At 39.2% G+C, this 25,910-nt stretch overlaps 1 protein-coding gene across 2 annotated transcripts in view; it reads left to right on the top strand.

Moving 5' to 3' along the window:
* TTC29 (tetratricopeptide repeat domain 29) overlaps nucleotides 1-25,910 on the top strand; it is a 243,319-nt gene that overhangs the window by 187,992 nt on the left and 29,417 nt on the right. The window lies entirely within an intron of this gene.

Below are 25,910 nucleotides of genomic sequence, written 5' to 3'. Positions count from 1 at the left end.
AGAATTTGTTCTATGGTAGATGCCAATCCAAAGACCATGTTTGTACATGGTGGACTCCTGACCAAAAGCACCTTTCCTTGGGCATCCTAGTGGCTCAGTCAGTTAAGTGTCTGACTCTTGCTTTCTGCTCAGGACATGTTATCAGGATCATGAGACGGAACCCTGTGTTGGCGCTCAGCTCTGGGCGGTGTAGAACCTGCTTAAGATTCTTCCTCTCTGTCCCTCTCCTGCCACTCACCTGTGCCCACTCTCTCTCAGAAAAAAATAAATAAATAAAAAATAAGGCATCTTTCCTCACATGTCTGAATGATTTGCTTACATAAATTTTGCTTCTCTGTTTGAGGTTCAGTAAGCAGGCATTTAAAGTTAACAAACATCTGTTTTTAAATGCAAACGTGTAAGAAGTCTATGGCCCTTCATACATTAGAATTGATTGGCTTATTGGCTTATTCTGGTTGCTTGCTTCCTAACATTTAACTGAGCCTAGCTGAACTAAGACACTGTAAGTCAGAGTAAATTTTTTGACTCCAGATCTCTCTGTTCTCCAGATTTATTCTATTTCTGAAACCCTCAACTTGCCCTTAGTATTCTGCTCTCCTTGAGAACTCTGCTATCTGTAACCCGCATATATGTTTATGGCAGAGGCTATACATTCTGAGCAACAGTCCCCCTAGAGAGTTAAAGCTTTAAAAACATTTCAGTCAATATTATTGACAATTGATTTATATCCTTTGAATTTGCACTCCTGACCAAGATTCTATTTCTTTTTTTTTTTTTTTTTTTACCCCCAGCCATAGACCATCAGTATCATTTAAAATGGTAAATCTGGGCAAATGCCAAGGTCTGCCTATCTTTTGAAGGCTGCCTGTCTAATCAATTTGCTTGGTTTGGTGTCACATTACAAACCAAATCAGTTGTGTCAGTGCACTGACATAGGAACAATGATACCTTGTTATCACCAAAAGATCACATACTGAAATGCAGATATGCTTCGGGAAGGAATTATATATAATGCTCTCATTTTTGTAGGTAAGATAAAAACTAAAAGAGTTTGAGATCCAAATTTAGCCCATTCTTTGATTTAGAAATTAAAAAGTTGAATGCATTTTACCTAAATACGAACTTGTGATTCGGGGTTTCTTTTAAAGAAACAATGGGGCATTTAAATTATAATTTAGCTTTATAAAGAATTACTTTCTATGAAAATCTTATCTCTTTTATGTGAATTTGACTTAATACATACATTTCTCTTTTTTTATTTTGATGATTTATGTTCTAAATTTTTAAAATAGACAAGTATACTTTAATTATATTTAAATAAGCCCTAAAATTCTTCCAAACCTTTAGCTGCATTTTTAAATCTATAAAATGATGAAGCAGTACATAAAAGTCTGACTTGTAACGTTAACGAAGTGGTTTTGTTTTTTGGGTTTTTTTTGGATACACGTATAAAAAATATATACATAATGCTTATGAACAAACTTGAAGTCAATAAGCCTATGCATGAGAAGTGAAATAGTCTAATCTGTAAACTAGAAACTGATGATCTTCATGGAGAAAAAAATAAGAAAAAAGAAAAGAAAAAATCTCTTTATAGCTGCTGTCACTTTTAGCAGACAGTAAGAAAAAACACTCACATTAGTGATACCTCAGGACATGATCATCCTTTTGAACTGAATTTATTCAGTACATTTCTGTTCCTCACCACTATGTCTCCAAGCATCGCTTTACTCAACATTGTTAAGAGCCTCAGTCTGGAGGTGATCCTTTTATTATATTTTGATCATCTGTAGATAAAATGTCAAGCACAAGTGATATAATAGAAGCAAATGATATCTATGTTTGAACATGATAAAAAAAAGAGAAATCCCTTACCTCAATTAGCCGAGGTATATGTACTCCCCTAAGCTGATTCTATTTTAAAGTGTTTTCTTTCTTTTTAAAATTAAGTATTCTTATTAAAATACTTATAAACCAATTAACCAGGGAACTGCCTGCTAGTAATGCCTTAAGGAATATTTCTCATTGGGGTGACTGAGGCTTGGAGTTGTGATACAGGCTGTGATACTATCAGGCCCCCAGCCCCCCAGCAAGAGGGATGAAGGCTGCATCTCTCTCGAGTAGCCCCTTGAGGTTAGCTTAGAGCAGTGCTTCTGCTTTGGAAGAAGCTGTCAGCCCTCTGGGCTACAGGAATATGCTGTTTTTAATAAGAACCTTGCACAAGACAGTAGCTATGATTTGGAGTCTGTTTTCTCCCCTCTACCACTCTTGAAATGGAATGGATCACAAGTTGATTGAATACTTAATGCCAAGCTAGTTCTGAGTGTTAGAAATCCCTTCAAATCTATATGTTAAACTTTCAAAAAATGGTTTGAATAACATGGTTTTGGGGTATATCCTCCACTGCACTCTGTAAACATCTCTTGCCATGGGAGAAGACTGGGAATATGGGAATTAAGTTAAGGTGGGTGTCATCACCATCCTCTCCTCTGGCTGAGCAATAACCAATCCTGTTATTTAGTGTGATCTTTTCTCTAGAACGAGTTGAGAACTTGCGTAGAGTCAGCCTATAAATATTAATGTGCAATCTCTGAAAAAGGAATACAGTGCAGATTGGAAAAAAGAGGCTTTTTTGGTGAAGTCAGTAAGTGCAGCAAGTTTGAAGATCACAGTCTATGATTTTGACTTTCAGAACTCATGGTAGATGGTGACTAAGATGAAAAAACTCATAGCACCTAGATTTCTGTCACTTTGCTATGCTCTTTGCTGTCAATCAACTAACCACTGAAAGGTTTTCTTTTTTGAGAAAATGTGTCATTTACTGAACTCTGTCTGAAAGTAATAAGTACAGGTGCTCCCTGTGTTACCTTAAGAGCACTAACTTCAATTCACTTGCTCATCACCTTTAACAAACCCTTCTGGTCTTAAACAATACTTATTCCAACAGTAATTTGAATATGGACGAATGTTGTGTTTTACCATGCCCTATACTGCATTCCGGTTAAAGCGGGTACCTGAATTCTGTATCTACCAAGCCCTGAGCCAGACTTGGAATTGTAGTGCCAACAGCAAAAATGCCTAGTACTTAGTAAAATCAGAAATAGGAGAACCAGGTATCTAGTGGAGGAGATGGAAAAAATTTTTCATCCATATCTCCAAGAATATGTGACCCCTTGGCATAAAGTTAACCAAGAAATTAAGAAGAGCTTCTCATGTAGTTGAAGCAGTCATAATTCGGAGGGGAAAGAGAACGTCAGCAGAATGTGCATCAGAGGAGAGAGCTAAATCAGTTCAGCATGACAAAAGAGGCTTGCAGGTCCTAAGAAACTGATTTACACGATTAAAGAGAGATGAGAGGAGCTCTGAGCACCGGAAGTCCCAACTCTTGAGTAACTGAGGAGGTGAGAGAACCATTGAAAATGCAAACAAATTCACTGCTATGGAAACTTCATCCCCAGGGAACTCACGGAGAGCCCCAAATCCAGAAAGATCTTTACCTAAACATTTGCACCTCAAAATTGAAATAGCAAGGCTTTGTTTGGCTGTCAAGTTTGATAACTGAAATAGAGTGCAGGTGTCTTTGTTTATATATTTTTTAATTGAAGTATAATTGATACACAATGTTACATTAGTTTCAGGTGTACAACATAGGGACTTGACAACTCTGACAACTCTATGTTACGCTGTGCTCACCACAAGTGCAGCTGCTGTTTATCTTTAAAACAATTGAAGGAGGGGGAGGGCGGGATCCCTGGGTGGCGCAGCGGTTTGGCGCCTGCCTTTGGCCCAGGGCGCGATCCTGGAGACCCCGGACCGAATCCCACATCGGGCTCCCGGTGCATGGAGCCTGCTTCTGTCTCTGCCTCTCTCTCTCTCTCTCTCTCTCTGTGACTATCATAAATAAAAAAATAAAAATAAAAAAAATAAAATAAAACAAATGGGGATCCCTGGGTGGCGCAGCGGTTTGGCGCCTGCCTTTGGCCCAGGGCGCGATCCTGGAGACCCGGGATCAAATCCCACGTCGGGCTCCCGGTGCATGGAGCCTGCTTCTCTCTCTGCCTCTCTCTCTCTCTCTCTGACTATCATAAATAAATAAAAAAATACCAAAAAAAAAAATAAAACAAATGTAAATGTATTATATCGTGATAAGAACACTTAACCTGAGAGCTACTCTCTTGACAATGTACGTGTGTAGTACAGCATTGTGTGTGTGTATAAAAGAATTCTGTTTATATTTATAGATATATATACAGAATTCTTACAACAATTCCCAAATTCCTAAAGGCAATCAGTTCCATTCAAATATATATAATTATATATATATTCCATGTTGTGGAAGTCAGAAAAAAAATGGCAAATTATATTTCAGTTACACTCCTTAGATTAGACAAGCCAGCCAAACTACATCTGGGTCATTAAGAACTCAATTTTCATCTCCTTTTCAGCTCTGAATTCTTTGATGACTATTTTGCAATAATTAAATTTTGGGATGGTTGCCAGAGGAGAGGGTTGGGAGGATGGGCAAAATAGATAAAGGGGATTTAAGAGGTATGAACTTCCCGTTATAATGTAAGTAAGTCACAGGGATGAAAAGTACAGCCTAGGGAATGTTGACAGTAATATTGTAGTAACTTTGTGTGGTGACAGAAGGTGACTAGATTTATCGTGGCGAGCATTTCATAATGTATATGCATGTTGAATCATTACATTGTATGTCTGAAACTAATAATATTGTATGTCAGCTGAACTTCAATTTAAAAAAAGCTAAACTTGGGGGCAGCACAGGTGGCTCAGCGGTTTAGCGCCACCTTCAGTCCAGGGTGTGACCCTAGAGTCCCGGAATCGAGTCCCACGTCGGGCTCCCTGCATGGAGCCTGCTTCTCCCTCTGCCTATGTCTCTGCCTCTCTGTGTCTCTCATGAATAAAGAAATAAAATCTTCTAAAAATAAAAATTTAAAAAGTTAAACTTTTTAACTATAGTAACAAGCACGTGTGAAAAATACCGGTTTCCTTAAAAGATATGTGGGAGTTAATAAGTAGAAACTGAAACCATATATACATTAGAACTGTATGCATTTTATCACTACTTGAATTACTTTTGGGGGGTTGCCAGTAGGGGAGGAATGAGAGGGTTGCCTAGGTTAGATAAACTATTCCTAAACCCAAAAGTCTCAAAGCAGTAATTATGTATTCATTACTGCACATTTTCTGAAATCACAATTGAACACAGTTAATAGAATTAATGTTTCAGTGAACCTTAATTGTGTATTTAACAGTTGCCTACTATACACTTAATCTGAGAAGGAGATTCTTGGTTGATTTTAACGGCAGTGGGATCACAGTAGAGAGATGGCCAGTTTTTGTTGTCTACAGACTACATTGCCTTAAGAGACATTGAGACCAGCAGAGAAAAAAAAGAAATTACACTGATACAATAGATATACTGCTGAGAGCTTTCTATTATATTCCTACCTCAGACATTGTACCACCATTAAATTCATACATTCAGGCCCTGGGAACCAAGCCAACCTGACACGTAAGTTTGGCTAAAATGAATCTACTGTATTAGTTTTTGTGAAAATGATTAAGCTCTATGGATTCGAAATCAGTTCTATTTTTCAAGCAGTCAAAGGCAAATAAACCCTAATGTAAGAGACAAAATGAGAAGAAGCCTGACAGAGATAAAATTTAATCACAAAGGAAGGAAAGCTGCCATATGACATAATTTGAGCCAGAAAAAAAACACAAGGTCATCGATTTGGCAGTCGTCGTCGTCGTCGTTGTTGTTGTTGTTGTTGTTGTTTTAGTCTGCTAACAGGCAATATTTTTTAAGCCTTTTAAGGAGACTGTCCATCACAAAGGCATTATTTTAATCAGAATTCTTACAACGATTCCCAAATTCCTAAAGGCAATCAGCTCCATTCAAATTAGTAACTCAGATAAATCACCATTAATTAGCTAATATAAGCCAGCAGGTGGTTTTGAGCCCAGAGACATTCCCTGGTTATTTAAATTATGTATATTACACCACACTAAAGAAAGAGTAAGTAAAAGGGAGCACAGAGAGAAGTCTATACAAAAAAAATCTGTTTGGGGATAATACTCAACTAAAATCTCCTGCAACTTCCACATCTTACCCAAAGGAATACAAGGCAGCTTTGACCCCCTGACTCAAAAAATATCGTTCATCAACATCCAGCTCTTATTTCAACATCGATTATGCATGCAATGTACAAAGTGTGCATTGGAAGCTTACTTGAATATATTTGTTCTAGAAAGATTACCAATTACCAAAGAATAGGAGAGGAAGAATTGTTTTTCATGCATAATTTGTGACACAAGAGAATCTCTCCATTATCTTTATGCCCTTGTGTTCTTTAATTGACCTACTCTAATTTGTGTAATTGAGGGTTATTTCCTAGACTATAAAAAGAGATAAAGGCATCGCATAGCCGCCAACCATCTAAGATTCTATTTGCGATTAAATAGTACAGAAGATAGTTTTGTATTGAAAATTGACTTACCATATGGAGGCAACTTTTCTCAATCCTGTTAGAGGGCAGTCCCTTTACTCTCAGTACTGTCTCCCTCAACAAGCAACAAAACTTTTGATAGTTGAACCACAGAATACTGTTTGGCTAAAATTAGACCCGATAACCAATTTTATTGTTTTGTTAATGCCACCCATATTATGTATCATTTTAATCTCTATAGCTGTCATGTCAACTTAACAGGATTTCTAAAACATGAGCATAATAAAATAAATAGACATCTGAACTTGACTAAAGGCTTTGCTGAAGATAATCTCAGGGTCCAATTCTGTTTAACATGAGAGTTGAATTTCAGTAAACTACATAACATGTTGAATCAGGAGATACATGTTCATTTTAAGAAGACAAAAGCATTTTTGAATTGAAACTTCCAGAGGTAAACTAACTCCTAGACTAGGCTAGACTTGACTCGGGGTAATTCTTGGAACTACCTTTGGACCCGTGATGCAGAATCTCACATTTATATCTCAATCATGCTTGGAAGGGTGCAGAAGTTCCCACCAGCCAACAGAATTGGAGAATTGAGGAACCATTCTTCCCAGGATTTCTCTAAACACACTCTTTCATCTCAGCAGGGAAACAGGGGGAGACAAGAATTATTGCTCCTGTCCCCAGTAACATCCAAAAATTACCTGAAAGTAGTATTCTTTGTTTAAACTAAAATTATTCGTAATCTGTTATTCCAGTATGCTTGCCTGTTTGCAGCAGGATCGAACTAAAGGGAAAATTACAACTACTTTAATTTCTCAGGTTGAGATTCACCCTCAAACCACATAATTGCTTCACAAATACAAACACCCAACATCACAACATTAGACTAACTGGAAAACCAGCCCCAAGTATATTTGGAATTTGTGACAAGTTTAACATCTCTAATTTTTAATACAACTGGCTATCCCCTTTTGAGCATACTAATAAGTCCTATGTGGCATTGTAGCCCTGGATGGTTCAGAGAAGAAAACGCTGACTTGTTGCTCACTTCATATAACCATGCCCTTTGATATCTTTTTTTTTTAAGTTTGTAATAATGCTGTGACTACTGCTGTTCACAAATATTTTATTTATAAAATCTATCCTCCCCCAGGGCTGGTACAGAGGATCTACAAGCTGAAGGCTAGTCTATAAACTCTACTCACTCTAGGAGACTGAGCTTTCTTTAACATCAATCGCTGAGCTGGGAGTTTAGACAGAGAAACCAGCCATGCTTCCCAACTGTAATGTAGAAAGCAAAGCATCTCTTTGCAGACAGGTTTTCCTGTTGTGGCATTATTTAGACAAAAAGAGGCATATATTGTGGGAAAACTGGGCCTTTTCTTGCAGTGTGAGTGCCAGAGGCCAGTACTAAAGGAAAAAAACCAACAACAGTGTTCTAAAACGCCTATCACCAGCTTTATATTAACATTTGAATAATAAGCCTTACACAGTATGTTTCAAAACATCGAATAATGGTTATGTAGCCTGCGCTATTGATACGTGACTATGCTGCTCCATAATGCTATTGAAAACAGGAGTACAGGATGAATCAAGGCAGGATGGGCAGGAGGTCCAAGACTGGGGCCCTCAAAAGACACAGAATTGCTCCCATTGGCTGTAGTTTAAGTAGCCTTCCACCCCTGAAATATTAAGCGTGACTGTACTTAACAGCTAAATTCTGGTCTATAGTCAGACTTCTGCAAAACTTTACTATTAAGTGAAGTTTTAGCTATTAAGCTAAAAAGGGAAAGAAAAATCATTCTTCATCCTCTCTCTCTCACTAATGTCCAACCAGGCTTGACCTGCTGCAACCCACAGAGAACATGGCCATGTCTCCCTCAACACCCAGTATTAAGTGCCAGTCCCAGTTCCATGACAGGGCTGCTCCATCTACCTACCCACATGTAATTTTTCCTTTCTACGTCCAGGAGACTTTAGTTCTTGCCAACATGCTTCTACTTTCTCTCACTTGGCTCAGAGTGCCCTATGCTCTTTTTTTTCTCTAGCCTCTTGACACATTCTTGCTTATACAACAGTCCAGCAACTTCTCTCACTGTCTTCTTCAGACCCCTTGTCCAATACCCTCAACTGTGATCATGGAATACACTTAATCAAATTGGTGACAGCTCCATACCCAATGCCAGGAATTTGGATGTCAATGTTCAGCATGGTTTGCTCTCTGAATCTTGGTCAAGTGGGCTATTGATGATGAATAACAGGGATTCCCTCTCCACTTTCCTCCTAATTTTTCAGATTTTAACTCCTAAAATACTGTAGGGTGGGAGACTACTCCCTCTCTTCAGCTCTAATTCATACTCACACATCCCTACAGGTAGCCATATAGCCCACTAATGAATCATTCATCAAACTTGAGTACAGTCTAGAAACCAAACATTTGAGGCCCTGGAATTATGAGATGAATCAAATACAAACCCTGCCATGAAAGACAAGTAAACAGGCGACAAACATACTTTGATAATGAGAGAGGTTCACACAACACCTGTCAGGGCACAGACAGGCTGCCACCCATCTTGCCCATCAGAGATACTGTACTCTACACTGTGCTCATGGAGAAATTCGATAACTGCTATGCCCTTTATGGGACAAATCGTATATGAGAAGACAGCTTGGGAAACTTGCAGGCATTTACTACATAAATCTCTTTTCATCCTGGAAATCTCTAGGCTGTATCTCTGCTGTTCAACCACTCATTCTTCATCTCTCTCTGCTTTTGCTTCCCTTTCTTCTCTGTCTCTCTCTCTCTCACACACACACACACACACACACACACACACACACACACTTCAAACACACATCTCTGCTTGGAAGACATCTAATGAATACCTTCCTCATTCAGTGTAAGAATAAGTAGCAACCAGATACATTGGGATATTATCTGTAAGACAGATATCTCAGAGGATATCAGTACTTATTCCTTTCCCTCCCCACCCCCAGACCCATTCTGGCAATACTTTTCCTTATTGATAAATAAGCCACACTTATCAATAAGCCACTCTTCCTTATTGATAAATTAAGCCTGGGTAACTTCAGTTTGTGGGCATTTGCTCCCCGTAGTGAATGAATGCCCCTAATGTCCTTGTTACAGGGCTCTATCATTCCTTTGATTAACTGCTCCATCTGAGGGAAGCTCTCACAAGCCCAATTTGTAGTTATTTCCCTTCAATCAATCCCAGATGTAAAGGATCCAGGCTCTACTGATGGAGCAGTTCAATAACTGTGCTGTGTCCCCTTTATAGGACGATGTAGATGAAATGCTCTGTCAATTTACGCTGCTGCATAAATTTTGGTTTTTCGAAAGCTAAATAAGAAGCAAAATGCCCAACAGAAGGAAATCAAAGCAACCTGTAATAATCCTGAAACTAGGTGTTTTCCTTCCTGAACTAATACTTGGAAACCGATGTGCTAAAGACACAGGAGTGGAATTGGACTCAATATTTCTTTAGGCACCATGAAACCGAAGGATGTTTTGTATTCCATGTTCTGTTGTCTTTAAGATATAAAAAGAAAACTATAAAAAGATATAAAAAAAAGTGCAGCCTGGCTGTGCTGCTTGTTCACTTTTGAACTCTATAAAGCATCTACCTCTAATTCAACCTGACACTGCTAATTTTGGCATTAGAGTTTGAAATGAAAATCAATATCTTTTGAGCTTGAACACAGAGTGACTGTACCTTGGGTAGAGCATGGCCAGACCCTTATTTTCAGTGATCTGTGAGTGAGGTAATAGAAATTTTCCAATGTAAAACGTTTAAAACACTTATTCAGATGAGATCCAATTGTCTTCCTGAAATTAACTATGAACTGCATTCTCCTACCCTCCTAAGGCCTATTATATAAAAGATGCCTTTCAAGGTTTCTTGTATGTTTTCCTTTTTAAAAACCTATGTCCCTGAGAACATTTCCCATATGAGATTTAGAGACTTCGCCTGGCCTTTCCTGCTAGGACAAAAGGTCTTTGACTAATGTAGGTGGATAGTAAAAGGCTGAGGGCTAAGGACTGATTTATCTTGTGATGTCAGCCTGAGAAGGTAGTCATACCTTTGTTGAAACAAAGTCCTAGCGAGGAATTTATTTTGCATCATCTTTTGTGTCATCTTTGTTTTGTATTTTCATTAAAATCTCCTCCTTCAGAAAACTGTATCATTAAAATGTTTTATATCTGTAGCCTAATCTAATCTACCTTTTACTTTAATCTGGCACACAGATCAACTGTTTTGTTTTAAAAGAGGAAGAAGAGGGAAAAAAGGAAAAGAAAGGAAAAAGAGAGAGGGAGGCAGGGAGGAAGGAAGGTTAGTTCAAACTGGTGTGTGTAAACAAAATTGTTTTTCATTCTTTTGAAGTATTTTTTATTTATAATTATTAGGTATGTTTACTCAACAAACCGAATTTATATGCCATCCCACCTGGAAAGGATGTATCTCTTTGCAAATAGGATCCTCATGTGCCTCCCTAAAGTTCTTCAGTAGCCCCCAGCAGTAGCAGTATACTTTCTCTTGCTATTCTAAAAGTGCCAAACAAATTCTCATATTTGGGCTGTAGCAGAGTCTAGTGTCACAAAGTATATACCTGGCCATAACTGAAAAGTCAGACTTCGACCATCCAAGAGCAACATGTCCAGTCATATACCCTTAAGCAAAAGGGCCACTTGGGGCTTCCCAAACCCAGAAACCTCAGGTGGATTGATGAAATAGCCCTAATTTCTTGGCATTTTCCAAAACAAATATGAGACACGGTGTTTTCTCACTCGAAAATAGGAATAACTATTCAGTATAAGATGAATGCTCAGATACCCCAAACGGAGTTTGTACAAGACAGAGGTGGGGAAAGAAGACTCTGTAGAGTAGGGATTCATTCAGCAAATGGGATGGTAATGAAAAGGGCTGCTTCTGGGATCAGACAAGCTAGGTTCAAATCATGACCCCATCATTTACTAGTTGTGTCATTTAGACTCTTTGGCCCTCTGCATAATCATCTGTAATCTGGGGATGATATTATTCCAATTAATTAAATATGGTAATGCATATGAACCCACTAGGTTCCCAGCATGCTGACTACCATTGTTACAGAGGTCTCTGGGCCTCCAACACAATTGGGTAAAATCTAAAACCAAGATGTGAGGTGCCATGAACAACAAAGGAGAGCCATCCTATTTAGGCAAATCTTCACAGAGTAGAAACTTTTTGAGTTGTGTTCAAAGTCAGGTAGGAATCCATCCAGTAGCTGGAAGGAAAAGATGACCCAGAAAGGGTCAAGTCTTGTGAGAAAGCATGGTGTGCGTAAGGTATTGAGGTTTGAACAAGTAGCTAGAACATTTTAGCTGCAACTTACAGGGAATATACACATGGAACTCTGGTGGCAGTAGAGAGGGTGGACCGGAGACTGACACCAGAAGCAAGGAGCCCAGTTCAGAGACTATTACAATTATCCAGAGACAGTGACCTTGATTGGGAGAATGTCAGAGGGCATGGAGAAGAAGAGATAGAGTAACCAGAAATCGCCTTAATTCTTATTTCAGTGTTAAAAAAAAATAACTTCTGTGGAGTCAGAAAAGTTGGAAAAGTTTCACACCCTCCATCTAAAATAATATTTATGTCCCATGTGTTTGTGCTAAAATGGCCTCTTTATCAAAATGTCAAGCCACAGGTTCTTTCACCTGAGTGGCTTTTCTGTGCCAGAAGGATCAATTTAGACTTAAAATCTGATCATTAAGACATACGATGGTTTAATAAATCATTTAAATTTTTCTCTAATGAATTTTGAGCCTAGTTCTTTGAACCATCTTGTCAGAAAACATGGAGAGTTGGTGTCTATAATATTTACTCATTCTAATATAGTCTTTCGTTAAATATATGTTTCTGCCAGGCTCTGAGCTTGGGCAATGGTAGGCAAAACAGACACAACATAATTAAAGATTCTTATTCAGCTCACTCTAAGGCTTCTATTTCCTATGTTAATAACCCAATTCCTTTTGCTCCTTCAAACATCCTCTTTGTTACTCTTGAGCTACAATAAAAGCATGGCTGCTATACACAAGGATATGTTTCTTCCAAGCCAGTGAAATGTAATTTGCATACACATCATTTTCCCTCTTGCATCATTTAGGGTAGCTTAGATTGTAGCAACAAAAAGATGAAAACATGCAGTGGATCCACTCAACAGAAATTTAGATTTTGTTTATTTAACAGAACAAAGAGAGTCCAGGTCAGCATGTGGAGACTCTGTTCTTCATGATCCTTCAAAATCTCAGATCCTTCCATCTTGCAGCTCCATCATCCCCTAGAGCTCACCATTGTTTGTATCCAACCAGTTGAGAAGGAAAGCTCTTGAGACGCTTTGTATAGGACGAGATCTAGAAGAGGCACACTTCACTTCTATTCATATCCCTTTGGGTGTAACCTGGTCCCAGCCATATGTAACTGCAAACAATGGCTGGGAGATATAGTCTAGCAGTGAGCAAAAGACACTAAATTTGAGAGACGAATTTAGTGACTAGCAGACAAATTTAGTGACTAGCTAGCAGTTTCTGCCATAAGTATCTACAACTACCATCTGTACAATAGAAAAAGAATATAGAGGTACAACATATTTATTAGTCAAAAGTGGAAATTTTAGGGAAAGGTATGAATATATGAACACAAACTGCTCTTCATTCTAATATTGAGAAGAGTCAACCCACACAGATTTTTTTTTAAATGATATGTTGTTAGAATCATTTACCTCCCCACGCCAAATGTTCAAGCAAACTACCATAGCCTTTTTCTAAGCAGTGCTGAAAAAGCATTCCATAAATATTTACTGAGTGCTTATTCTATGCAAAACCCTGTGCTAGAATTTGAGTTGGGGGATGGAGGATACAAATTTGAATATTAAGCTCAAGGATTTTACAGTCATAATTTGGAAGAAAATAATGCACACAAATAACTAGAATATAAGGTAAAACATAGTATGTGCTATAGAAGAGAGAAAGTGCTGTGGGAGTTCTAAAAGACAGATAACTTTAAATTGGAAGCATAGGGGAAGCCTGGGTGGCTCAGCAGTTTAGCGCTGCCTTCACCCCAAGGCCTGATCCTGGAGTCCTGGGATGGAGTCCCACATCAGGTTCCCTGCATGGAGCCTGCTTCTCCCTCTGCTTGTGTCTCTGCCTCTCTCTCTCTCTCTCTCTCTCTCTCTCTCTCTCTGTCTCTCATGAATAAATAAATAAAATCTTTAAAAAAATATAAATAAATGAATTGGAAGCTTAAGGAATGACTTCACAGGGGAGAGGGCATGTGAAGGCTTTCAAGGTTACATTGGCCATAGGAAGATCAGCAAAAGAAACAGCTTAAGCAAAGGTAGGAAGTGAGCAAAAAACAGGAAAATGAGAGGTGTGTCTGAGGATTAGGGGGTTATAACATTATCAAAATGAATAATGCACTAATTTTTTTAAATTATAGAAATAGATGTAGACCAATATGGATTGATAAAACAAATACAAATAGTATCAGAAGAACTGCAAAGCTCCAAATGCTTTATTTAATAACAAAGTTTGAAAGCATAGTATTCCCAGAGGTGATACATTCCTATATTAAAACATACCACACTCATTCAGCCAAACAGCAAAACAAATTCTCATTTTTGCCTACCTTGTGCAAGGTAAAAAGTTGAAAGGCCGGGCACTGAGGAGGGCACTTGATGGGATGTGCACGGGGTGTTATACTATATGTTGGCAAATTGAACTTCAATAAAAAATATATATATAACAAAAAGAAAAAAAAAGTTGAAAGGTCATTGCCTGGATTTTAGCAAATAACACTGAGATTATTCTTTACTAATGAAACTCTGTTGAGTTAAAGTTCAAAATTTCCCTTAGTACCTTCTCCCAGTATCTGGGATTTTTACTGAAGTCAAACCTTAAAATTATTTTTTTTGTCCTGAATTCTAAGACATGTCCACCTTTTTCAATTTTTCTCATAATCTTCATCCTGTAATATGAATGAACTGCTTATACAATCTAGTTATCCAGCTAATGTAATAGGCTTTAAATATTATTGGAAATTCATATTTATTTTCCTTAAATCTGGAAAGTGAAAATTACATGTTTGTGTTTTCTAAGGCATTTTAAAGCAAAAATCTGTAGCTTAAATGTGTTCAAAATTGGTAATTTTGAAGAAGTCCAATAATAATAGAGAAATCAAAGAAAAATATCATTAATCGACCAATCACTTCACTGAAAGAGATGCTGGGATTTAAAAGTACATAGCTAGGGACATCTGGTGGCTCAGCGGTTGAGTGTCTGTCTTTGGCTCAGGGCGCCATCCCGGGGTTCCTGAATCAAGTCCTCCATCGGGCTCCCTCTCCCTCTGCTATGTCTCTACCTGTCTCTCTGTCTCTCATGAATGAATAAATAAATAAAATCTTTAAAAAAATAAAAGTTCATAGCTTTCCTTTGGCCAATAGTCTAACATTTCTTCTCAGTTATTTAATATTTGCATTTATTAGAAAAAACTTGCTCTATTGTTTTCTCCCTAAAACAGTGAAGAAACACTGCAAGTCATTGGATACTGTTTGGGCTACAGTTTAAGCTAGACAGTTTTGTGAATATTCATATCTGATTTTTTAAAACTATTTCACTGATATGGTAAAAAGAGACTCCAGGGATCTCCTAGACAGAAGTAAATGTCTAGGAGACATCTAAACAATAAGTCACCCATTTCTACAGTTAGATACACTATCATAAAGTAGGACAAGTATGTAAATTCTATTTAAATAATAGGTCTAACAATATTTTTGAATATGCTTTTTAAAGTCCATTAAGTATCAATCTATTCTTTTTTTAAGGAAAAATAAGTTTGAAATTAGATCAATGACTGTCATTACTTCATATAAACTCATGAATTTATATAATTGTGATATATATATATCATACTTACAAAGGTATATAAACATATGTATAATATTTCACCCAAATATTCATTGTATTGATCAGAATATGAAGCTAAAATCCATATTATTTAAAATCCATGCTAAATTAAAATGTTTGGAATTTACTATAAATTATAAGAATAAATCATTACTTCAACAATAACAAAATAAAAAAATCATTACTTCAAGATGTTTCATTTGCTTCTTTGAAAATTAATTATTGACTAAATACTATAAGCATTATAAAGATATATAAGTTAGGATCCTTGCCTTCAAGAAGTTTTCATTTTATTTATTTTTTTTTTCTTTTGAAATTAAAGTTTTTTTTTTTAATTGGTGTTCAATTTACTAACATACAGAATAACCCCCAGTGCCCGTCACCCATTCACTCCCACCCCCCGCCCTCCTCCCCTTCCACCACCCCTAGTTCGTTTCCCAGAGTTAGCAGTCTTTACGTTCTGTCTCCCTTTCTGATATTTCCCACACATTTCTTCCCCCTTCCCTTATATTCCCTTTCACTATTATTTATATTCCCCAAATGAATGAGAACATTTAATGTTTGTCCTTCTCTGACTGGCTTACTTCACTCAGCATAATACCCTCCAGTTCCATCCACGTTGAAGCAAATGGTGGGTATTTGTCATTTCTAATCACTGAGTAATATTCCATTGTATACATAAACCACATCTTCTTTATCCATTCATCTTTCGTTGGACACCGAGGTTCCTTCCACAGTTTGGCTATCGTGGCCATTGCTGCTATAAACATCGGGGTGCAGGTGTCCCGGCGTTTCACTGCGTCTGTATCTTTGGGGTAAATCCCCAGCAGTGCAATTGCTGGGTCGTAGGGCAGGTATATTTTTAACTGTTTGAGGAACCTCCACACAGTTTTCCAGAGTGGCTGCACCAGTTCACATTCCCACCAACAGTGTAGGAGGGTTCCCTTTTCTCCACATCCTCTCCAACATTTGTTGTTTCCTGCCTTGTTAATTTTCCCCATTCTCACTGGTGTGAGGTGGTATCTCATTGTGGTTTTGATTTGTATTTCCCTGATGGCAAGTGATGCAGAGCATTTTCTCATGTGCATGTTGGCCATGTCTATGTCTTCCTCTGTGAGATTTCTGTTCATGTCTTATGCCCATTTCATAATTGGATTGTTTGTTTCTTTGGTGTTGAGTTTAAGAAGTTCTTTATAGATCTTGGAAACTAGCCCTTTATCTGATATGTCATTTGCAAATATCTTCTCCCATTCTGTAGGTTGTCTTTGAGTTTTGTTGACTGTATCCTTTGCTGTGTAAAAGCTTCTTATCTTGATGAAGTCCCAATAGTTCATTTTTGCTTTTGTTTCTTTTGCCTTCATGGATGTATCTTGCAAGAAGTTACTATGGCCGAGTTCAAAAAGGGTGTTGCCTGTGTTCTTCTCTAGGATTTTGATGGAATCTTGTCTCACATTTAGATCTTTCATCCATTTTGAGTTTATCTTTGTGTATGGTGAAAGGGAGTGGTCTAGTTTCATTCTTCTGCATGTGGATGTCCAATTTTCCCAGCACCATTTATTGAAGAGACTGTCTTTCTTCCAATGGATAGTCTTTCCTCCTTTATCGAATATTAGTTGCCCATAAAGTTCAGGGTCCACTTCTGGATTCTCTATTCTGTTCCACTGATCTATGTGTCTGTTTTTGTGCCAGTACCACACTGTCTTGATGACCACAGCTTTGTAGTACAACCTGAAATCTGGCATTGTGATGCCCCCAGATATGGTTTTCTTTTTTAAAATTCCCCTGGCTATTCGGGGTCTTTTCTGATTCCACACAAATCTTAAAATAATTTGTTCTAACTCTCTGAAGAAAATCCATGGTATTTTGATAGGGATTGCATTAAACGTGTATATTGCCCTGGGTAACATTGACATTTTCACAATATTAATTCTGCCAATCCATGAGCATGGAATATTTTTCCATCTCTTTGTGTCTTCCTCAATTTCTTTCAGAAGTGTTCTATAGTTTTGAGGGTATAGATCCTTTACATTTTTGGTTAGGTTTATTCCTAGGTATCTTATGTTTTTGGGTGCAATTGTAAATGGGATTGACTCCTTAATTTCTCTTTCTTCAGTCTCATTGTTAGTGTATAGAAATGCCACTGACTTCTGGGCATTGATTTTGTATCCTGCCACGCTACCGAATTGCTGTATGAGTTCTAGCAATCTTGGGGTGGAGACTTTTGGGTTTTCTATGTAGAGTATCATGTCATCGGCGAAGAGGGAGAGTTTGACTTCTTCTTTGCCAATTTGAATGCCTTTAATGTCTTTTTGTTGTCTGATTGCTGAGGCTAGGACTTCCAGTACTATGTTGAACAGCAGTGGTGAGAGTGGACATCCCTGTCTTGTTCCTGATCTTAGGGGAAAGGCTCCCAGTGCTTCCCCATTGAGAATGATATTTGCTGTGGGCTTTTCATAGATGGCTTTTAAGATGTCGAGGAATGTTCCCTCTATCCCTATACTCTGAAGAGTTTTGATCAGGAATGGATGCTGTATTTTGCCAAATGCTTTCTCTGCATCTAATGAGAGGATCATATGGTTCTTGGTTTTTCTCTTGCTGATATGATGAATCACATTGATTGTTTTACGGGTGTTGAACCAGCCTTGTGTCCCAGGGATAAATCCTACTTGGTCATGGTGAATAATTTTTTTAATGTACTGTTGGATCCTATTGGCCAGTATCTTGTTGAGAATTTTTGCATCCATGTTCATCGGGGATATTGGTCTGTAATTCTCCTTTTTGGTGGGGTCTTTGTCTGGTTTTGGAATTAAGGTGATGCTGGCCTCATAGAACGAATTTGAAAGTACTCCATCTCTTTCTATCTTTCCAAACAGCTTTAGGAGAATAGGTATGATTACTTCTTTAAATGTTTGATAGAATTCCCCTGGGAAGCCATCTGGCCCTGGACTCTTGTGTCTTGGGAGGTTTTTGATGACTGCTTCAATTTCCTCCCTGGTTATTGGCCTGTTCAGGTTTTCTATTTCTTCCTGTTCCAGTTTTGGTAGTTTGTGGCTTTCCAGGAATGCGTCCATTTCTTCTAGATTGCCTAATTTATTGGCGTATAGCTGTTCATAATATGTTTTTAAAATCGTTTGTATTTCCTTGGTGTTGGTAGTGATCTCTCCTTTCTCATTCATGATTTTATTAATTTGAGTCTTCTCTCTCTTCTTTTTAATAAGGCTGGCTAATGGTTTATCTATCTTGTTAATTCTTTCGAAGAACCAACTCCTGGTTTTGTTGATCTGTTCCACAGTTCTTCTGGTCTCGATTTCGTTGAGTTCTGCTCGAATCTTTATTAACTCCCTTCTTCTCTTGGGTGTAGGATCTATTTGCTGTTTTTTCTCTAGCTCCTTTATGTGTAAGGTTAGCTTTTGTATTTGAGTTCTTTCCAGTTTTTGAATGGATGCTTGTATTGCGATGTATTTCCCCCTTAGGACTGCTTTTGCTGCATCCCAAAGATTTTGAACGGTTGTATCTTCATTCTCATTAGTTTCCATGAATCTTTTTAATTCTTCCTTAATTTCCTGGTTGACCCTTTTATCTTTTAGCAGGATGGTCCTTAACCTCCACGTGTTTGAGGTCCTTCCAAACTTCTTGTTGTGATTTAGTTCTAATTTCAAGGCATTATGGTCTGAGAATATGCAGGGGACAATCCCAATCTTTTGGTATCGGTTCAGACCCAATTTGTGACCCAATATGTGGTCTATTCTGGAGAAAGTTCCATGTGCGCTTGAGAAGAATGTGTATTCAGTTGAGTTTGGATGTAAAGTTCTGTAGATATCTGTGAAATCCATCTGGTCCAGTGTATCATTTAAAGCTCTCGTTTCTTTGGAGATGTTGTGCTTAGAAGACCTATTGAGTATAGAAAGAGCTAGATTGAAGTCACCAAGTATAAGTGTATTATTATCTAAGTATTTCTTCACTTTGGTTAATAATTGATTGATATATTTGGCAGCTCCCACATTCGGGGCATATATATTCAGGATTGTTAAGTCCTCTTGTTGAATAGATCCTTTAAGTATGATATAGTGTCCCTCTTCATCTCTCACTACAGTCTTCGGGGTAAATTTTAGTTTATCTGATATAAGGATGGCTACCCCTGCTTTCTTTTGAGGACCATTCGAATGGTAAATGGTTCTCCAACCTTTTATTTTCAGGCTGTAGGTGTCCTTCTGTCTAAAATGAGTCTCTTGTAGATAGCAAATAGATGGGTCCTGCTCTTTTATCCAGTCTGAAACCCTGCGCCTTTTGATGGGGTCATTAAGCCCGTTCACATTCAGAGTTACTATTGAGAGATATGAGTTTAGTGTCATCATGATATCTATTCAGTCCTTGTTTTTGTGGAATGTTCCACTGAACTTCTTCTTAAAGGGGAATTTTGAGAGTCCCCCTTAAAATTTCTTGCAGAGCTGGTTTGGAGGTCACATATTCTTTTAGTTGCTGCCTGTCTTGGAAGCTCTTTATCTCTCCTTCCATTTTGAATGAGAGCCTTGCTGGATAAAGTATTCTTGGTTGCAAGTTCTTTTCATTTAGGACCCTGAATATATCCTGCCAGCCCTTTCTGGCCTGCCAGGTCTCTGTGGAGAGGTCTGCTGTTACCCTAATACTCCTCCCCATAAAAGTCAGGGATTTCTTGTCTCTTGCTGCTTTAAGGATCATCTCTTTATCTTTGGAATTTGCAAGCTTCACTATTAAATGTCGAGGTGTTGAACGGTTTTTATTGATTTTAGGGGGGGATCTCTCTATTTCCTGGATCTGAATGCCTGTTTCCCTTCCCAGATTAGGAAAGTTTTCAGCTAGAATTTGTTCAAATACATATTCTGGCCCTCTGTCCCTTTCGGCGCCCTCGGGAACCCCAATTAAATGTAGGTTTTTCTTTCTCAGGCTGTCGTTTATTTCCCTTAATCTATCCTCATGGTCTTTTAATTGTCTCTTTTTTCCTCAGTTTCCCTCTTTGCTATCAACTTGTCTTCTATGTCACTCACTCGTTCTTCCACCTCGTTAACCCTCGTCGTTAGGACTTCTAGTTTGGATTGCATCTCATTCAACTGATTTTTAATTTCTGCCTGATTAGCTCTAAATTCTGCAGTCATGAAGTCTCTTGAGTCCTTTATACTTTTTTCTAGAGCCCCCAGTAGCTGTATAATAGTGCTTCTGAATTGGCTTTCTGACATTGAATTGTAATCCAGATTTTGTAACTCTGTGGGAGAGAGGACTGTTTCTGATTCTTTCTTTTGAGGTGAGGTTTTCCTTCTAGTCATTTTGCTCAGTGCAGAGTGGCCAAAAGCAAGTTGTATTGGGAAAAAGAGAAAAAGAGAGGAGAGAAAGAAGGAAAGAAAAGAGAAAGAGGAAAAACAAGGGAAGAAAAAAAAACGAAAAGAAAAAAAAAGAGAGAAGAAAAAGAGAAAGAAAAAGAAAGGAGAAAAAAAAGGGGGTGGGAGAAGGAAACAAATCAAAAAGCAAAACAAAACAAAACAAAACAAACAAACAAAAAAAAAAAAAGAAGAACCACCGGGGAGTATCTTCTGATTCTGTGTACTTTAAGTCCCTTGGCTTCTCCTGGAAGTTGTCAGTCTAGCTGGTGTTCTGGGGGAGGGGCCTGCTGTGCTGATTTTCAGGTGTTAGCAGTTGGGGGAGCTGCTGTGCCCCTGCCTGGTGCAGGGCTCAGTGGGGGTTGTTTACCCCGTGAGGCCGCAGGAGGAACAGCCCCAGTGGCGGGGCAGCTCTGGAGCCCTGGATTCAGCCCCCGCAGGAACTCCGGAGCTCTCCGTCTGCAGGGCCTGGAGGCTCCGGGGCGGGGCCGCTGATGTGCTCAGCTGGGGCAGGAGCGTCCTTGCTGTCCTGGGCCCTCCCGGCCTCTGCCTGTCCCGGGGGGAGGCCGGATCCTGGGCTGTGTCCCGGCGCCCTGTGCTCCGGAGCCTGCGCTGTTGGATTCGCGCTCCCGGGCCGCGCAACCCCCTCCGCGGAGCCGCCGCCCGAGCCCCTTCAGCTGCTCCGAGTCCCGCCGGGTCCCGCCGTGCGCGCTGCAGCCCTTAGGGAGCTCGGCGCACTCTCCTGGGCGCGCAGTTGCTCTGTTAGTGTCCCGGGGAACCCAAGGGCATCCCCGCCCTCCTGGGTCCTGCTCCAACTCCCTGCGGGCCCCTTTCCGCCCGGGAAGGTCGGTGCAGCTCCTGCTCCTCCGGGACGGGGCTCTCCTGTCCTGGGGACACTCGCCCCGGCCTCAGCCCGGCTCCTCGCGGGGCCCCTCCCCCTTGGAGGCCTTTTGTTTCTTTATTTCTTTTTCCCCGTCTTCCTACCTTGATAGAAGCGCGAACTCTTCTCACTGTTGCATTCCAGCTGTTCTCTCTTTAATTCTCAGGCCGAATTCATAGATTTTCAGGATGATTGGAAGGTTTTCTAGGTAATTTGGTGGAGACAGGTGATTTGGGGACCCTACTCCTCCGCCATCTTGCTCCTCCCCCCCGAAGTTTTCATTTTAATACAGGATACAAGGTACATACACATAAGTGTTCTTTTTTTTAATAAAATAATTTTTTATTGGTGTTCAATTTACCAACATACAGAATAACACCCAGTGCTCATCCCATCAAGTGCCCCCCTCAGTGCCCGTCACCCACTCATCCCCACCCCCCACCCTCCTCCACTTCCATCACCCCTAGTTCCTTTCCCAGAGTTAGCAGTCTTTACGTTCTGTCTCCCTTTCTGATATTTCCCACACATTTCTTCTCCCTTCCCTTATATTCCCTTTCACTATTATTTATATTCCCCAAAAGAATGAGAACATACAATGTTTGTCCTTCTCCGATTGACTTACTTCACTCAGCATAATACCCTCCAGGTCCATCCACGTTGAAGCAAACGGTGGGTATTTGTCATTTCTAATGGCTGAGTAATATATCATTGTATACATAAAGCACATCTTCTTTATCCATTCATCTTTCGATGGACACCGAGGCTCCTTCCACAGTTTGGCTATTGTGGCCATTGCTGCTAGAAACATCGGGGTGCAGGTGTCCCGGCATTTCATTGCATCTGAATCTTTGGGGTAAATCCCCAGCAGTGCAATTGCTGGGTCGTAGGGCAGATCTATTTTTAACTCTTTGAGGAACCTCCACACGGTTTTCCAGAGTGGCTGCACCAGTTCACATTCCCACCAACAGTGTAAGAGGGTTCCCTTTTCTCCGCATCCTCTCCAACATTTGTTGTTTCCTGCCTTGTTAATTTTCCCCATTCTCACTGGTGTGAGGTGGTATCTCATTGTGGTTTTGATTTGTATTTCCCTGATGGCAAGTGATGCAGAGCATTTTCTCATGTGCATGTTGGTCATGTCTATGTCTTCCTCTGGGAGATTTCTGTTCATGTCTTATGCCCATTTCATGATTGGATTGTTTGTTTCTTTGGTGTTGAGCTTAAGAAGTTCTTTATAGATCTTGGAAACTAGCCTTTTATCTGATACGTCATGCAAATATCTTCTCCCATTCTGTAGGTTGTCTTTTGGTTTTGTTGACTGTATCCTTTGCTGTGCAAAAGCTTCTTATCTTGATGAAGTCCCAATAGTTCATTTTTGCTTTTGTTTCTTTTGCCTTCGTGGATGTATCTTGCAAGAAGTTACTGTGGCCAAGTTCAAAAAGGGTGTTGCCTGTGTTCTCCTCTAGGATTTTGATGGAATCTTGTCTCACATTTAGATCTTTCATCCATTTTGAGTTTATCTTTGTGTATGGTGAAAGAGAGTGGTCTAGTTTCATTCTTCTGCATGTGGATGTCCAATTTTCCCAGCACCATTTATTGAAGAGACTGTCTTTCTTCCAATGGATAGTCTTTCCTCCTTTATCAAATATTAGTTGACCTTAAAGTTCAGGGTCCACTTCTGGGTTCTCTATTCTGTTCCACTGATCTATGTGTCTGTTTTTGTGCCAGTACCACACTGTCTTGATGACCTCAGCTTTGTAGTACAACCTAAAATCTGGCATTGTGATGCCCCCAGATATGGTTTTCTTTTTTAAAATTCCCCTGGCTATTCGGGGTCTTTTCTGATTCCACACAAAACTTAAAATAATTTGTTCTAACTCTCTGAAGAAAGTCCATGGTATTTTGATAGGGATTGCATTAAACGTGTAAATTGCCCTGGGTAACATTGATATTTTCACAATATTAATTCTGCCAATCCATGAGCATGGAATATTTTTCCATCTCTTTGTGTCTACACATAAGTGTTTTAAAGGACAATGAGGAATCCCTGGGTGGCACAGAGGTTTAGCGCCTGCCTTTGGCCCAGGGCGTGATCCTGGAGACCCGGGATTGAATCCCACATCGGGCTCTCGGTGCATGGAGCCTGCTTCTCCCTCTGCCTATGTCTCTGCCTCTCTCTCTCTCTATCATAAATAAATAAAAATTAAAAAAAATAAATAAAGGACAATGAAAGAGAATTCTGTCTTTATGGATGGATTCATGGATGGGTTGACCTTAAAGGATAAGCAGGATCCTTTGGCCAGGGGAATGTAAGAAAAGTCTAGATTACTGGAACAGAATGAACAAAGGACAGAATAATTTAAAAAAAAAACAAAACCTCCAAATTCTGTGGGGAATGAAAAAAAAAACTTACCAGAGAATACTGATTTTGTGGGGGAAACTTGAAAATGAAGGTGAGCTGCACTAAGGTGGACAGCACTGAAAAGTTTGGGCTTGTGTTTTAATCACTGGGAAACTTTCAAGGTTTTTATGAAAAAAGTTGAATTCGCAAAGCAACCCCTTCAGAAGATTAACCTGGGAGCAGAATATAAGATGGATATTGAAGAGAAAGAAAGAAGCCAGGAAGACCAGTTAGAAGGCTGCTATGGTAAGGTAATAGAGGCTAACTTAAGGTGAAAGCCTGGAAAACAGAAAGGAATGGTTAATAAAAGTCCTTATATTAAGATATTTTTGAAATTTTATTTATTTATTCATGAGAGACACAGAGAGAGAGGCAGAGACACAGGCAGAGGGAGAAGCAGGCTCCATGCAGAAGCCTGATGTGGGACTCAATCCCCAGACTCCAGGATCATGCCCTGGGGCAAAGGCAGATGCTCAACCACTGAGCCACCCAGGGACCCCATAGTAAGATATTTTAACATACTTTTTTTTCTTGATGTATGAATCGCAATTTGTAATGTTGATGATAACAATAGTGTCCATTTCAGACACTTAGTTAGGTGCTAAATCTACAAAGACAAACCATGGATCCTCTTTCCCAATAATCTGATATAATTAAAACAAGTAATAACAATATTTTAAACCTTAATATATGAAAAACTTTCACAGTTGAATTCTACCAGACTTTTAAGGGATAGAAAATGCCAGTTGTGTTTAAACTTTTCAAGATTGGGGGTGGGGTGGGGAAGTAAGGATACAATTGTTTTTATGAAACTAACCTCAAATTTAATACAGAAATTTGACAAAGCATTAAAAAAGAATTATAGAAAAAAATAATTATAGACCAATCTCGCAAACAATGATACAAAATTTTGAATAAATAGAATCAAGTAGACTATTTAAAAGAAGAACACTTCATGGCCAATTGAGGTTTGTAATAAGAGTGTAAAGACAGTCCAATATTAGGAAATCTGTTGATACAACTCACTGCAATTGGAATAAGTCTATCCTTCCCCTGCAGGAGTTAAGATGGACCTGAGGTTCCTCCTACTCAACTAGACATCCAGGTGTTCTGGAAAATATCACTTTGCTTCTGCCTCCACATCAAAATTGACAGGAGCTCCAGGCAGAACTCCTACTCTTGCTTCAGCTTATGACACTCCCAATTTTGTCCCTACTGTCTGCCTATGGCTGTCAGGAGTAATCTCACTGTACTCTCTATAGCAGGGACGACAAAAATCCCTGATCTCCCAAGACTTTCATTTCCATAAGGTTTTCTACATACCCTTTTTCCAATTTCATCTCTCAACGCTCTTCAATTACTGAAATCCTTCAGTAAGCCATCAGAAATTCACAGCTAAAAAAGTTATATCCTCCACCATTTCTCTCAACACTCCCTTTGCTGCCTCATGCAAACCCAAACCTGACTGTTCCCCAAGGACATCACTCTCAAGTGATGGCAGTTTTTTTACCCATAGCCTCAGGCTCATTGGACCCACAAAATGACACATAGCCTTGGCCATTTTGCCCCTTCTTGCTGGCTAAAACCCTATAAAGTCTCAAGTAAGGAAACTTTACTGTTCAACCTCTTCTGGTTTCTAATCGTCTATCTCCATGTCTCTCCTCTCATTCATTGAAGCTTTTAGCTCCTGGTTCATTGTCCCTCCATCCCTATGCCTGTTCATTTTTGGTAATTTCAGTATCCACACACTGATCTTCCAACATTTTCCTCTTTCACTTTCTAGGCCTCTTCTCCTTCAATGGCCTTGTCTTCCACCTTATCCTACCTTCTCATCCTC

The sequence above is a fragment of the Canis lupus genome, chromosome 15, assembly GCF_011100685.1.
Source record: "Canis lupus familiaris isolate Mischka breed German Shepherd chromosome 15, alternate assembly UU_Cfam_GSD_1.0, whole genome shotgun sequence".
Taxonomy (NCBI): domain Eukaryota; kingdom Metazoa; phylum Chordata; class Mammalia; order Carnivora; family Canidae; genus Canis; species Canis lupus.
The sequence above is the reverse complement of the archived record's forward strand: the minus strand, read 5'-3'. Positions and strand labels throughout refer to the sequence as shown.